Here is a 15,667-nt window from a genome sequence, read left to right as displayed (position 1 = left end):
GTACTCTATGATGGGTCTGATGAGCGATGAGTAGAGGGGCACAGTGACCTCTTTTGATCTGGATGCAAACCATTTTGTGATAAGGTGTGCCACATAGAAGGATTTTCTAACCACTTTGGTGGTTAGAAAAGGAGAATTTGCTATTGACTTTGTTCCCCAGATCCCTTATTACATCTTCCGTATTTAGGGGACTACCACCTATGTGGTAGTTTGTGAGTACTGTTTTTTTCCAAAAGGGATGACTATACACTTTTTGGCATTTAGCTTGAGGCCATGATTTTGACACCAGGTGTCCGTCTCAGTGAGACCCGCCTTTCCTTTGAAAATAAATAACCAGATAATTAGATTTGACAATGATTACTTCTCAGCTATTGTAACAAAATGAACAACTTTCATCCTGCTTATCAAATCATTAAAACAAGCCAGCATTAAGGCATAACTGATATATCCTGCCAAGATAAGACTCTGCCTTCCAGAAGGAAAAAAATAATTTGAAACCCTTGAAGAAGCAAACACCTTTATCAAGAAAAATAATTAATAAAAACAGAAGAAAAAAATGGATACCAGTTCCACTTTAAAGAGACAAGCAGCTAAAACTGAGTGGTCAGTAAAGGGAAAAATCCAGGGACAAATAAATTAATAAAATGCATACTTAATTCCCTCTTATTTTAACAAATTATTATCACACATCTCTTCAGAACACCTTTTCAGGCAACCAAGGTAAAATGCTCTGTTTTTGTAAGTTAGTCAACATTAATAACTATGTCCAGAAAAAATGCTGAGGTTAGGCTCCAGTGTCCAAATCAAAGTAAAAAAGCAGTCTTCAGTCTTCAATAAAGGTAAAAAAGCAGACTTGAATCGAAGAATAAAAGTATAAGAAGTCTTCTTTATTGTCACACAAGCGCTTTCACATATTGCTTCCTCAGGTGTATACTAACAAAGGTAAACCACACCTATATATAATTAACTAAAATAATCATGTGACTCAATAACCCATTTACCGTTAAAGCTGTATTCTCTCTTATAGATCAGAAAGCATTGCTTAAAGCTAAGTGTGTATGACACAACAAAAGTGTGACTATTTAATAAAATACAATAAAACTAAAATACATAATATATATCTAGAAAACATTCTATCTTCATATTCATAATGTAGAGTGTCTAAAAATATATAGAACTTCTAGAAAATACATCAATTTTAATGCATCGTTTTAATAAAATTCTTAAAAACATATAAATATAGATATTTCATAGCAAACATTGCATAAAGATATATTAATATATTAATATATTAAAAACATAAACACATAGCCATGTATTTACCTACGTAGCCCCCTTTTTCTTAAGATAGGCTTAATGGGCATGCTGTCATTCAGCCCGTGACCAAAGTTGGCTCTCAGCATAGCTATCCATCTTGCTTCAGCTTCTTCGGTTCTATCTCTAATGTCACTATTTCTCATATTCTCATAAGTTCTTGCAACAATCATAAACCTAAATGTATGTTTTTGGCCTACCTTCAAAACGTGCTTAGACAAAGCGTTGTTCTCTGAGCCCTTCCCTATGTGGTATACATGTTCTCTAACCCTTTCTCTGAGGCTGCGGTCTGTTTTGCCTACATAAAAACAGTTGCACTGGCCACAGATAGCAAGATAAACCACATGGGTGGTCAAACATGAACCACCAACCCTAAGCTCATAAAGTGCATTTGTATCTGGATGTGCAAAGTGAGTATCACTGCAAATATACTGGCATTGATTACACTTGCCACATGGTCCAGTGCCAATCATATTCTCAAGATTCACTTTGTCTCGACCGTTGCATAATCTCCTTTTGAGATTCTTTTTATTCTTAAAGGTGAATTGTGGTTTACATCCTACCACTCCACTAATTACTGGGTCGGTCATCAGAATTTTCCAATGGTTATTAACTATCTCTGTATATTTCCTCACATCCCTAGAGTAGGAAATATTGACCTTAAGCTTATTCTCACTTGTCTTAGCTTCCCTGTTAAATTTATCTGAGAAATAAGGTCTGGCCCTTGTACCTCTCATTTGCTGTGCTTTTATAAAGCCTTCCTCTATCATACTTCTCTCATAACCCCTCTCATCCAATTCATAACAGGTCTTAACAAGCTGTTCCTGACAGTCATTATGTCTCGCACTCAATCTGGATGCCCTAAAAAATTGATTCTGGGTAATGTTCCTGAACACATATTTAGGATGCATGCTCTCCCTTGATAATAAGCTATTTACATGGCATTCCTTCCTATATAATCTTGTGGTAATAGCTCCTTTTTCATCTCTTTCTATTAATACATCCAAAAAGCTCATGCTTTCTTCAGAGTAATTTAAGGTGAATTTTAAAAAGCTTGTTGTGTTGTTAATATAATCAACAAACTCTAACAACTCTGTCATATTACCCTTCCACAGAATAAAAAGATCATCTACAAATCTCCTGTAGAAAGGTATCATGTCACTAAAGGGTCCATTCAATACGTGTACTCTCTCCCAGGCTAACATAACTGCATTGGCATAGGTATTTGAGCACGAGCTACCCATCGCTACACCATTCATTTGATGATAGACCTGTTTCTTAAATAGAAATACATTATTATTAAGCACGATTCTCATTAATTCAATTAGTATCACTATTTCATCTGGTTTATATATATTAACATCATTCATTAATTCATGTAATAACCCCAAACCCACTGTATTGGGAATTACAGTAAATAGTGACACAACATCAAGCGTCACCAAGATAATGCCAGAACTAGTTATATCCTTCTTCATAAAAGCAAAAAGGTCATGCAAAAACTGCTCTGTATCCTTAAGAATAACTTTAGAGCTATCCACTATTGTTCTAAGCTTCTTATCCAAATATATTGATATCGCTTCTGTGCACCATCCACCACTCGAGACGATAGGCCTCATGGGTGGTCTATTGGGGTTCTTATGCACTTTAGGCAAGCCTTTTATATACGGAATGGCATATTTAATATTAAAGAAATAGTCACATAGCTCCTTGGTAATCATCTGTGTATGATGTAAATGTTTAATATAATTATTAACTGATTCTACCATTCCTTTCACCTCACTGTAATTAATTTTCTTGTAAAAATCAGTGTTGCCTAACATCTCATACATCAAATTTTCATATAGCTCAGTGTCTAGGACAAATATACGCCCACCCTTATCTGCAGGTCTAATAACCAGGTCATCATCTTTTTCAAGATCATGTAGAACTTCTGATTCACTCCTACTGAGATTATGCCACTTGTTCTTATTCACTTTGCTATTATGTACTCTATATATATCATCTATCACTATTTGTTCAAACGCATTAATCAGTGCTGTCTGTTTGGGGACATACGTACTGGGAATATTAAAGACATGACTGACATCATTACTATTACTTACTTGATTCTGATGAAACATATATTTAAGCATCAGATTCCTTGTGAACATCTTAATGTCAAAAATCAAATCTGTTATATTCATATCACTAGTGGATATGAAGGACAGACCCTTAGAAAGTACATTAATCTCAGAATTAGTTAAAGTACATTTAGAAAGATTAGTTATTAATGTCTTACATTCTGGAATACTTTCTTTATTGTGTATGTATTCTCCTTCACTTCTTCGAATTTTCTTTTGTGGCATGTGTTGCTCCTGCCCCTGGGTTGAAAACCTGACCCCTGAGGTGCTCTCCGGTTCAGCGAATTGTCCCTCATAGGAAGCAGAAAAACCAGGGCTTGTGTAGCTGCTGTAACCGCTTCCAAATGTGGCAATGGGTGTTGCCTCTGCAGTGTAGTTTGAACTTCTCCATTGGCTCCATGGTGTACTTCCGCTGTTGTAACCACAACTTTCCTCCTTGCACCCATGGATTCACTCGAATTTACTGCTGGAAAATGAACACTAGCTTCAAGATGTTCACTCGCTTCACTGGCTGTGCCCATCGTCGTTCCATTCTCACATGCTGCTCAAACTCCAACTCCAGCCTCAACAGAAGCTCCGATGATGTCACTCCGTCGTTCTTCATCCATCCCTGCGTGCCTACTGCCAGGCAGCATAGTATCACGTGGCCAAGTAAAGATATTACCAACAGCAAAGTCCTGTCGATCCCTCTTTAGTTTTCTTAGTTTAATTTGTAACAATTTGCATTTGTACGTATTCACATTATCTATAGTCTCTGACAGCAGCCTGGTGAACACTTCGCAATTATACCTGTTGCAAAGCTGCAAGTAGTTGGTCTTCACCTCTTCCACTATTAACAGTTCTTTCCTCTCAGCAGCATTTATTAAAAGTCTCATATAGCCCATACTTACATAATAACTATGTAATGCAGCATATTAATAGCAAGAAGCATAGGTTTATTTAACTGAATGAGATAAGTCTAAGAAACTATAATATCACCATGCAATTAACATATATATATTGCAAACGATAACTATGTTCTATACTAGCTCATTGATGCTTCAGTGATTATAATGTAGAAGAAAGAGACTTTAATGGTTATTCAATACTGGTTCCGATATTTTGCTCTTGTCCTTGAATACCAAGGCTTTCCCATGGAGTATATGATACAGTGCTGTGTGACTGGTTTGTGGGTGAAACTCTGATATCCTTTGTTGTACCAGTTTAGAGTATTGTGCTGGGATCTTTGCTCTTGGTGTGACCAGTTTAGAGTACTGTGTTGAGATCTTTGCTCTTGATATGTGTTTTTTTTTCTTTCTTTGGGAAGAGATGACATGTTGAGTGGTATCAGCTAGTTAACTTGTATGAGAGGCAGCTGATTTACTAGCTCAGATGCTTTGTGTATGCTATGCATCTTAGTATTACTTAAAAGTGACTTATTTGATTGAGTGCGGTAAAATCCATATATCCACGAGTGCTATATTCAAAAGGCTTAACTGTGAAATGTAAACTCCCACCTTCCTACCTTGAAAATGCTTTTGGAACTTCTCCTGAGTAAGCTTGAGCCCATAAAGCCTCTCTGTAACTTTGTCCTTGCACAGGATTCACTACAATGACTCTTAAGCAATCTACTTCTGACTGTTGACCTTCTCCCTCAGTTCCGGATCTGCCAGACCAACCGGAAAGCTGCAAAAAAAGAAGAATGGTAATTAATCCTTTTTTAGCCTTTAACAAATGATTTTAAACTTACAGATATAGCATCTCTGCATTATAAAACTAGTTTAAGCACAAAACTTCTTGTAATAGTGTTTTTGCCATACCAATGACGGACTATGATGGGTCGTAGAGCCCTAATGTATTTCGCAAGGTGAAAACAATTTAATAATTTACAGCTAGCCAGGAAACGTTTGCTGTCAACAGACTTGTGCAAATAAAGTCTGATTGAGGATACAATGTGATAGAAGTGTATTTTATTTTGAGTTTTAAGAAAAGGCTGAATACTGAGACTGTTTGTAACACACAAAAATGCATTCATGGTGGGAAAGAGAAGTATATAACAGTAGTCCAGTACAGAATGGGCACAGGTGAGGAGGCTTGTGAAGAATTTGTTTGTGATGACATGGTGGCAGAACTGTAGAACATAGAGCTGAAGTATTGGAAGCAGCAGTGTTTTAAACGGGTTGAAGATGTTATGGGTGGCACTTGCAGAGTTGTGCAAAGGTAGCAACCTAATTTTTAGTATTGACATCTCACTTTTGCAATATGTCAACATGACAAGTAAATGTAATAAGACAAGTCTACAGGGGTATTTAGTGTTCTGGTGTTTAATATCTGAGGACTAGCTATTCAACAGGGCCTCTGAATGTAACTTAAATGACCTGATACACTGAACTAATTTACGTCATATAAAGAGTCTGTATACATGTGTATATCTGTTTGTAATGCATAAGGATGCAATTCCACCCTGTTTTACCAGGAATGTAGTGCATTCATATGGCACTTGTATGTTGACAATATGCAATGTACTTGATATTCGCAAGGTCCTTGTCTTAAAGTAAAAGCTCCTTTATGATATCTTGTCTATGAAAGATAGATACCCATGTGAAGCTGAGTGGGTATACTAGATGAAAATCTAGACCCAAAGAAATCTTCATGGTACACAGAACCCATTTATATCTAGCAATGACCCTGCTTTTCTGGTGTTTTAATGTAAAATAATTTATAACTCCAGAAGAACTGAAACATACTATCCTTAAACAGATGGACTAGTAGAGTAGTATAATATCTAGAGTCTGTGCAATGGAAATATCCTGGCTGCTCTATTATGTTTTTATAGACCATGTTTATTGTCTATCTTATTCAGAGGTGTGGCATAACTATCTCCTATGGAGCTATCATTTTCAGAAACAAATGGATTGAATTTCATTTTATTTTTGGCCATATATATCTTGTATACTTTCTAACTTTAGTTGCAACTCATTGTTTCTGGTATTTAGTAGTATGTCATTCGAAAAATCAAACAGACACAGAAACAATGAAAGCATTCAAATGTATCAAAAATTAAATCCAATTATCACTGCAAGGCACCATGTGCAATTATGCATAATTACAGCTGAAATAAAAAGAAAGTTACCAAATATACATGCTTTACAGAGCTAAAGTAATAATCTGTTTCACTGCACATGAATAACATGGATTGCAGATGTAGTTACTTGTAAATGTTAGAGTAGAAATCTTGCCAATACGAGAGTGTTGCTGTAGTAGATTGATTTATCGGTTGCTGTTGAAGTAATATATTGACCGATACTGTCCCAGTTTTGATTAGGTCTGTCTAGATGGTAGGTCAATGTCCCTTAGGAAGGTATTGGGGTGCTGCCCCCACTAAATAAGTAATATCAAGCCCCAAGCATCCTAGCTCTACCCCAAACTAGGGCAAATTTCAACACAGTTGGAGTCAAATTACAGAAATAATTAAAGACACTTTCACAATATTAGTAATATTAACGTGAATCCTTGACAATGGAAATGAATAGTATATTAACATACGTTATCTGAACAAAAGAAAGTCTATAAATATTACTACTGTCTTTGTTTGCAAGATGTAGTTCACCACCTTTTCTCTCAAAGTTACCAGTTTTGGAAGAAATTCAGGGAGACAGAGCTAAAATTTTGAGTCTTAATAAGCAACTCTCCTGGAAATTGGGGGCATTTGAAAGATATATTCACTGTTGCTTCCATTTAGACACATATGCATGCCCAGTCATTTGAATTTGAATACTGATTCTCCTTATTACACCCCACATGCTAGCAGTAATAACTGCATTATGTTTGCAGGGAACCTTATAAATTAAAAATAGTTAAATATGGAATAAATAAATAAATGTGCAGTTAACTTAAAACTTCTTGAAAAAAAAGTTTGAGGTGAAATTAAATGCTTCTCAATTATCAAAGTTTATATCATAATACTACATACTGTTGAGCACAATAAAGCAAGTAGCATCTACAGGTTAGGTAAGGAGAGAGTTATGTATGATTACTATACTAGCCTAAGGGAGAGTTAAGAAGATGAAACAATCAAGACTGTAAGTGGGAAGGGAGGGGGGAGGTAAGATGATAACAGGCTAAGTTGGAGGAATTAGGACAAAGCTATTAATAAAAATGGGACAGAGCCCCAAATGTAAGGTCAGTTTTTGAATATTGTTCTTACACACTTAGAGAGTTGATGGAGTGACAAATTTTGCATTTGTACAAACTCTCTGAAGTGTATAAACTCTGAAACTTGATGCCTCTCATTTTTCCCTGATTTTGATCCTTAATGATTTGTTGCTGTTTTGGCAGAAAGCCATAGTTCTGTGAGGTTGGACCAAATATGAGTGGCAGAGGTCTGGACATTCTGCGAAAATCTGTACAGATAAGACATTTGATGGAGAGTAAGATGGGAAAAGAGGGTTAGGAAAGGAGAAAAAAAAGTTACAGTGACAGGTTAATAAAACACTATACTATCTTAAGTAAGACATGCTCTAGATCAAAAAGTCATTAACTATAAAGTATAAATATGTAGACCGAACATACAAGCAGTTAAAAGAAGCTAAAATATTGTAATGGGTGATGGCCAGCACAAATTATCCTGTTTGAAAGTGATGCATATATATATATATATATATATATATATATATATATATATATACAATGAGCATTTAAGTACATGAGGTTTTTTTTTAACAACAGTTGGGCAGACAGACATGGTGCAACACACAAAATAAACGAGACTTGTTTGCTGCCTGTTATAATCTAATTTTGACATGCGGTAATGTATACAAGTCAATGAATTTCATGTAAAATGTATTATTCACTCATAAATAGTGTAGTATTCCAATGCACTTAAGTAAATGGTTTATGGTCTGATTGTAGAAATTATATTTTGCAAGTGTACCTGTAGAAGTGAAGCAGATAATACAGTAAATTTGTAAGACTTGATTAGTTGAAACAGAATAGTCATTAATGATCATACATAGAAGAAGATCAAAAACTATAAGATTAAAACTCTTCATGTCTGAATGATAGAATCATAGTATCTAGCTTATCTGGCACCTGACTCATAAAGATGCTTTGTTAAAGCCATTGAAAGTAAAATATCTCTACATTTTCTTTTTTATCATCACTTTTACGTTTAAACATCAAAATATATCTTAACGTCTTACCATGATGTAGTGACACTAACAAAGTAATTATACAGGAAACGTGTTATACATCAAGCTATGAATACTAAATTAAAGCATCATGGTGGTTTCATTTTATGGAAGTCTTTGTACATTTATCCATATGCTGGTGAACATAAAAACATAATCCCACTGACTAAGTGTAGTTTTAAGGTGTCTTTAAGTTGTCTCATACAACATCTATACTTCGTTACAAATAAATTTGTCATTTAAAACAGATAGTTCTGTGGTTGTTTTACTATCACATATGAACATGGTGTAGGGCATTTAAGCTGTTAATCTGTCCTCACTAATGATATGCTATTATGTACCTTTTTTGCCTGAAGAGTGATGATTACCCCATTTCAGAATAAAAGACATTGTTGATCACCAATAGTTATATGATTCTACACAGAATACACTTCAGTGAAGCTTTATTTTGATAGAAGATGAGAAGTTGTATTACAATAGTAAACTTAATGCTAAAAATAAGATGTTTATTATTATAAGACTCTCTCTCGATATATATATATATATATATATATATATATATATATATATATATATATATATATATATATAAACAAACTTGGTTACTCCTTTTAATCCTTCTTATTAAAAAAAGGAAATAAAAGATGAAGAATAGTTCTACCTATCTGATCATTCTTTATGTTGCTTCATCTGCCTCTTTCTCTCTTTTTGAATTAAATATTAAACATGCAGTAGTAGAGATACAATTTAGTTACTATGAAGTGGCAGAATTGTGGCTTATATGTAAAACCATAAAAAAAAAAAAAGCCAGGAACATTAGGTTCCATGATGAAGGTTATTAATGTATATAATGTTAAACATTCTTTGTTAATTATAGAAATTTTGTCCATAACAAATGTTCTCATAAACTTATTTTATGAATATTCCAGAAAATCACTGCAAACACATTACTATTACTCGATACATTAAGTAATGAAAACATATAAATGTTTATCTATAAATGTAAATAGGATAAATAATGCTATAAAAAAGCAAGTATTAATAAATATTTCTATTTACATAAAGCAGATATAGTGTTTCTTCAAGAGAGACACCTAATATCGCAAGATTTAAATAAACTTATATTTATAAAATTATATACTAGTTGTTCTCAATTTAAACACAAAAGGAGATATGTATTAAGCCTTTGGAATAAAGGTCTGAGATTACCTGAAATCAAAGATTCATACACTAACAATGATGGAATGTTAGCCTTAGTGGTAATTAAACATAAGAAAAATACTATTCGCTTAGAAACTCTTACTGGATCCCCAGAATTGGTGAAAAACAGCAAGGAAATACTTGGACACAATAACCCTACACTCCAGAGGTGAGTTGATATTAGCAGGAGATTCTGTCTTCTTTCTTCCAGTAAAACAATGAATACTAAATCTTTTAGAATTTCCCCAGCTGCAAGACACATAAAAAACTATATCATTTCAAGAAATCTAAAAGATATTTACCACATTAAACTACCCAGCTCCCTAAAATTTTCCCATTACTCATATAGGTTTGGGACACAAAATAATATTGACAAAATCTTAGTATCAAGTTCTCTACTCTCCAAAACAGAAAACATGCTATTAACATCCTGCCCCCTATCTGATCACAACGCTATCATATTTAATTTAACTTTACATTCTGAAAATCTAGATTTTTGCCAAAGAATTCCAGCCTATATTACAAAAAAATGAATTCTAGCCGAAATAAATCAATTTGTAGAATTATGGGAGAACTTAAAAGTTGTATTATATGGAAAAATCAAGAACTGGTACTTACAAAAAGGAAAGAATGCGGCAAAAAATTATATGATATTCAGAATGAATTAGATAGCTTAAAACAAAATCTTTCACCTAATGATAACACTGGACAAAATAAATAAACTAAATAAAGAATATCAAGATATTATACACCATAAAGTCTCAATAAACTTAGAGAAAATGTAATCATATTCATATTCTATTAATCCTAAAAGTTTACACAGAATTGTGGTAAGGTCAAAATGCTTAAATGAAAAAAAAATCATATAAAAGAAATCGTATATATATATATATATATATATATAGAGAGAGAGAGAGAGAGGCAGTAAGAAAAGAATAATAGCAACAGACATGAATAACATATTACTGTGAAAATTTGAATATTTCTAAACCAGATGTAAATAACAAAACTCTAGACACATTTCTAAAAAACATTTCAGAATCTCTATCCCCTGCTGTTGCCAAAATTAATAAGCCTTTTACTTTTAAAGAATTACGACCATGTAAGTGAACTAAAAACTTATAAAGCACCAGGGTTGGATGGCCTAATCCCCGAGATATACAAAATCCTACCTGATAGCACATTCAAATTTTTACTAAATGCATTCCTTGAAATTAAAACTAAGTTTATTACCCCACCTTCATGGAAATATTTGCTTGTCTCACCTATACTGAAACCTAATAAAGAACCTACTTTTTGTTCATCTTATAGACCTATCTCACTCTTAAGCATAGACTACAAAATCTTTGTCTATAATAGCAAACAGACTCAATGCCATTATTCCCAACTTGATAGAAAGTGACCAAACAGGCTTTATAAAAAGTAGGAAAGTACAAGATAATATAATAAGACTTATCTCTCTAATAGACATAGCAAATAAAAAGAAAAATGAACTGACCATAATGAGTCTTGATATAGATAAAGCATTTGATTCTCTCAATTGGACTTGCTTATTTAAAATATTACAACAATATAAATTCTCCTCAGATTTCTTAAATCTAATAAAAAAACTTTATGAAAACTCTATTTCATTTATAAAGATAGGTTGATTCTTATCCTATACCTTTACATTTTTAAAAGGTACCAAACAAGATTGTAGCCTACCCCCCTAATATTTGCTCTTGTTGTAGAACCTTTAGCTAGTTATATTAGAAATAATACTTGTATTAAAAGATACATCATTAATAATGACTTATCCCCAAAGATGCAACTTTTTGCTGATGATCTATTATTAACCAGTGGTGATATTGAGACATCTTCAGACCATCTACTTAATAATTTAGATCTATTTGAGAGCATATCAGGATTAAAATCCAATCACAATAAAACCCAAACCCTTTTAATAAATAAGAATGTCACCAACAAAATGAGAATTCACTTTGACTGGGACACTACACAGATTAAATACTTAGGTGTCTTTATTAACTCAAATCTTAATGATACAATCTCCATAAATTATAAAAAACTTAATAAGCACAATTACAAATCTCATAGAGAGCTGGAATATATTTTTTTTACATTTGAAGATAGACTAATGCTAATTAAAATGATTTTATTACCCCAAATCCTATATATTAATCAGTCCTTGATTATCCCCCCACTTAAAAACTATACATCAGATTAACAATATTTTATTAAAATTTCTTTGGCACCTAAAAAACGCAGAATATCCTTACAATGACATACTGCAAGCTGGGAAGAAGGAGGCATTAGTTTCTCAAATATTGAATTTTATTTAAATGCAGTTATTCTTAATATGATTTTCTTATGGTTAAGTCCCTCTTACTCTTCATATTGGAAATTAATTCACAAAACAATATTATTTTCAAATGAAATATTATTCAAACCTCTTATTAAACTAGATAGAAATGTTTTATATGATCATTAAAAAATATATACAAGATAAACAGAAACTAAAATCCTGCTCTTTCATTAATCACATACTAATGAACTTTAAAAGATTCACCCAATCTAATCACTCAAACAAAAATGTATTAATATCCATCTTTCCAATTGCTTATACTAATGAATTCTTAATCTCCTTTGATCCTAATAAAATGTATGAATTTAAAGAGAGAAACTTACTCTATTGGAATCAGTTTTTGTGTATAAATAAAGTTAATTTGCCTAATTATCTAATTTCCAGACATAGCTTAAATAATAGTAATTGGCTTGACATACAGGTCTGTAGGGATTTTTTTTTACAATAAAATATTATCATTAGACACTCATAGCAATAATGCACCCAAAACTTTTGAACGAATATATATTATAAATGGTTCTCTAAGAGGGACCTCATTCACATATATGATTCATAAAACTATCAGGTCAGACTTTAACTTCATAGATGCAACTTACTGGAACTACTCTACTAAAATTAATAGTGAAGAATTTACTACCAATAATAAAAAAACTCTTTCTAAGATCAACAGGAAAAAACAACAATCTCCCCCGGCTGGAAGAGATATACTTGGAAATGTTTTCATAGATGCTATTTAACACCACAAAAATGGGCAAAATAACAAAAAGAAAATTATATGAAATGCTGGAGATGTAATGAAGAAAATGCTGACTGGTATCATATGATTGTTACCTGTAAAATGTTATCTTTATTTTGGAATGAATTTTGAAATTTCTGTAATGCACTATGGCATTATAAATGTATAATTTCTGATTTACTCACATTATTTAATGTACCGATCCCAGAAGTTATACCCAAAACTCAAATACATATAGTATGGTCAGTACTTGCTGTGGCAAGAAAGGCTATAACAAAAAATTGGAAAAACAATTCTCCTCTTTCCTTTAACCACGAGTTTGTTTATTTAGCCAAGTCTTTGTGTGATAAAGAAATTTCAAACATAAAGCTCAGAACAAAACAGTCAATGCATAAATTAATTGCTTGGGAATAGTTGCATTCTTTACTGCTGAAATTTTAGTCAATTTTCTGTATGCATATAGAAATGTATTATTTTGTTATTGACTTTGTACATATTTTCTTTTTATGACTGTAAATATAATGCTGTCTTATTGTTCTTATTAAAATAAAAATATTGTTGAAAAAAAATAAGTACGATTTTATTTTTAAAAGTCATGTAAAATGAGTAACCTCTAGCCTGTACTTACACGAGGTTCCATCCTTGAAGCACTATCTCCATGATGCCCAAAATAGGTGCTCTCACTTTAAACTAACATTGATATAATGTTACCTTGGCTGAAAGATGCTATTGAAGTTTTTTAATTGAAGTACTACAGTGTCTGTGTAGCATACAGGATATAAGACATAGGTACACTTGTTTGAAAGTGAGAGCTAGCCGAAGTGAGTTAATGATTAGCAATGGAAGGATCGAGAGTGAATATGTGAAATAAACCTAGCAGTATTATTACTTCAGACCTAGATAGACGCAAAAGATGTGCTTGTAGATTGGACATAACAACACAGCCAAAGAGAAAACACAGGACCACAGATTGTGGGATGCTAATCCTAGCTGGTATGGTAAGGTGCTATCTGACCAAGTACACATACCTAACCATAGGTGAACTTTCTTGACAGTGACAGTTGTAGACAGCTTTGTAGACAGTTTCTTGTCATATGTCCTTGATATTTATCTTTGTCCACAGTGGAAAGAAACATACCTTCTATACAGATGAGAAAACTGAGGAAAAGATCTATTGACAAGGAAAGACCTGTGACTGAAAGGAATGGCTTTGAATTTAATCAATGACCATTATAAATGGATGGTATCCAGAGAGGACAAAATCAGTTCTGCTTGTTGGTAGAAGACATGACAGAGGATCATAACATGGTGTATAAGTTTTCTCATAGATAATAAAATATGCAGTAAGATTCCAATAGAGATCTGAAGTATACAGAGAGATGCTAGATGGCTCCAGCCTGATAAAGAAAAAAAATCATTGGGTAGAAACTAAAATGCCTTTAATGGCCAAAAAATTGTAATAAATAACTGAAATTCCATTATGAACAGCTACAACACAATATGCAAAGCAGCAAGAATAATTTCTGTAAGTGCGAAAGTTATACTGGTTTGATATTGTTACCACTTCTGGTGTATCACAGGATGCAAAATGTTTAGCAAGATAGTCAGTCAGTAAAATATATTAAAGTAGCTCAGCAAACTCAAATATGCTTTGAGTCTGTAATATTTGTTGGAGACTAACAGACTGAGCCTCCATTTTGGCTTTTACTTTAGTATCTACAGGACGCAGATTCATCAGTTGCTACTAGGCAATAGACCAGTTAAGCCTTTGGTGATTACCCACTACAATTCCAGTGCTGTACCAAGAGTTACACCTCCTGTTCATAATGAGTGAGATTTAAAGTTAGTGAGGGATGTGCTTTACTTTACAGAAACTGAAAATTTATTCCAGATAAAGGGAAATTCTTTGGGAGACATATTTTTCGCCAAAAATTCCTATTTATTTCACAATATGGATTTAGGTCCTTTGAGTTTGTACTTATATTGCTTCCAGACTTGCGGATATGTACATCAAGAAGAATTTGGATCACTTAAAATTTGTAGGCCAGGTGGAGATCACTTTGTTGAAATCTGTAGGAAACCGCAAAGAGGGACACAACTTTTAGATGCTATGACTAACTTAGAGATACCCTATTTTTTAGTGATGATTTTTATTTTCAGTTTTTTTGATTATGCTAGACTATATTATAGTGTCAAAGCCTTTTATAGTGTCAAAAGCCTTAAGTAGAGCAAGGTAAGCATTGTGTATGAAGTTATCCTCATCTAGTGTTTCTCTGACTCTTTCAAAGTCAACTAGGTTTAATTGGAATTAACTACCTTTTACAAAGACAAACTAGAAAGGTTCTAGGTACTGTTGGCTTCATATTTCTCTGTTTATGAGGTTAATTATGGTGTGTTCCATCTCCTTGCAAATGATACTGGTGAAGCTTATTGGTCAGTAGTTGCTAGCATCCATTACTACAGCTGTCCTTCAGGCTTCTATGTATCAAGTGGGGAAGCTGTGGTTGAATAGAATAAGGTGAAGGTCAGAAAAGGAATGTTTCTTACTGACATCAAGGTCTGAAACTAAATGGCAGAAAATGCATTATTGTATCCTTTGGGAAGTCATCTATCTCAGGGAACTACCACATTGACAATACAGCCCTAAAATTTGACCCAGTCATTTGGGATTTATGAACTCAAGTGGTCAGTGACCTAAGTTTTGACCAACCTGCATCTATGTTGTCAGAAAGTCCTTCTATATTGGACACCCTATAATCAAAGA

General features: G+C 33.2%; 1 protein-coding gene across 4 annotated transcripts in view; it reads left to right on the top strand.

The window, feature by feature from the left end:
* Positions 1 to 15,667, top strand: part of LOC122810216 (kinesin light chain 1-like) — a 2,247,025-nt gene that overhangs the window by 284,033 nt on the left and 1,947,325 nt on the right. The window contains exon 2 of one of the 4 annotated variants that reach the window (XM_044081836.1): positions 5,018 to 5,121. The exons of the other annotated variants lie outside the window; for them this stretch is intronic. The gene's annotated coding sequence lies outside the window, so the exon portion shown is untranslated. The remainder of the gene's footprint in view (positions 1 to 5,017; positions 5,122 to 15,667) is intronic. 4 annotated transcript variants of the gene reach the window in all.

This window comes from Protopterus annectens, chromosome 1.part0, assembly GCF_019279795.1.
Source record: "Protopterus annectens isolate FY-2018-M chromosome 1.part0, PAN1.0, whole genome shotgun sequence".
NCBI lineage: Eukaryota > Metazoa > Chordata > Ceratodontiformes > Protopteridae > Protopterus > Protopterus annectens.
The sequence above is the reverse complement of the archived record's forward strand: the minus strand, read 5'-3'. Positions and strand labels throughout refer to the sequence as shown.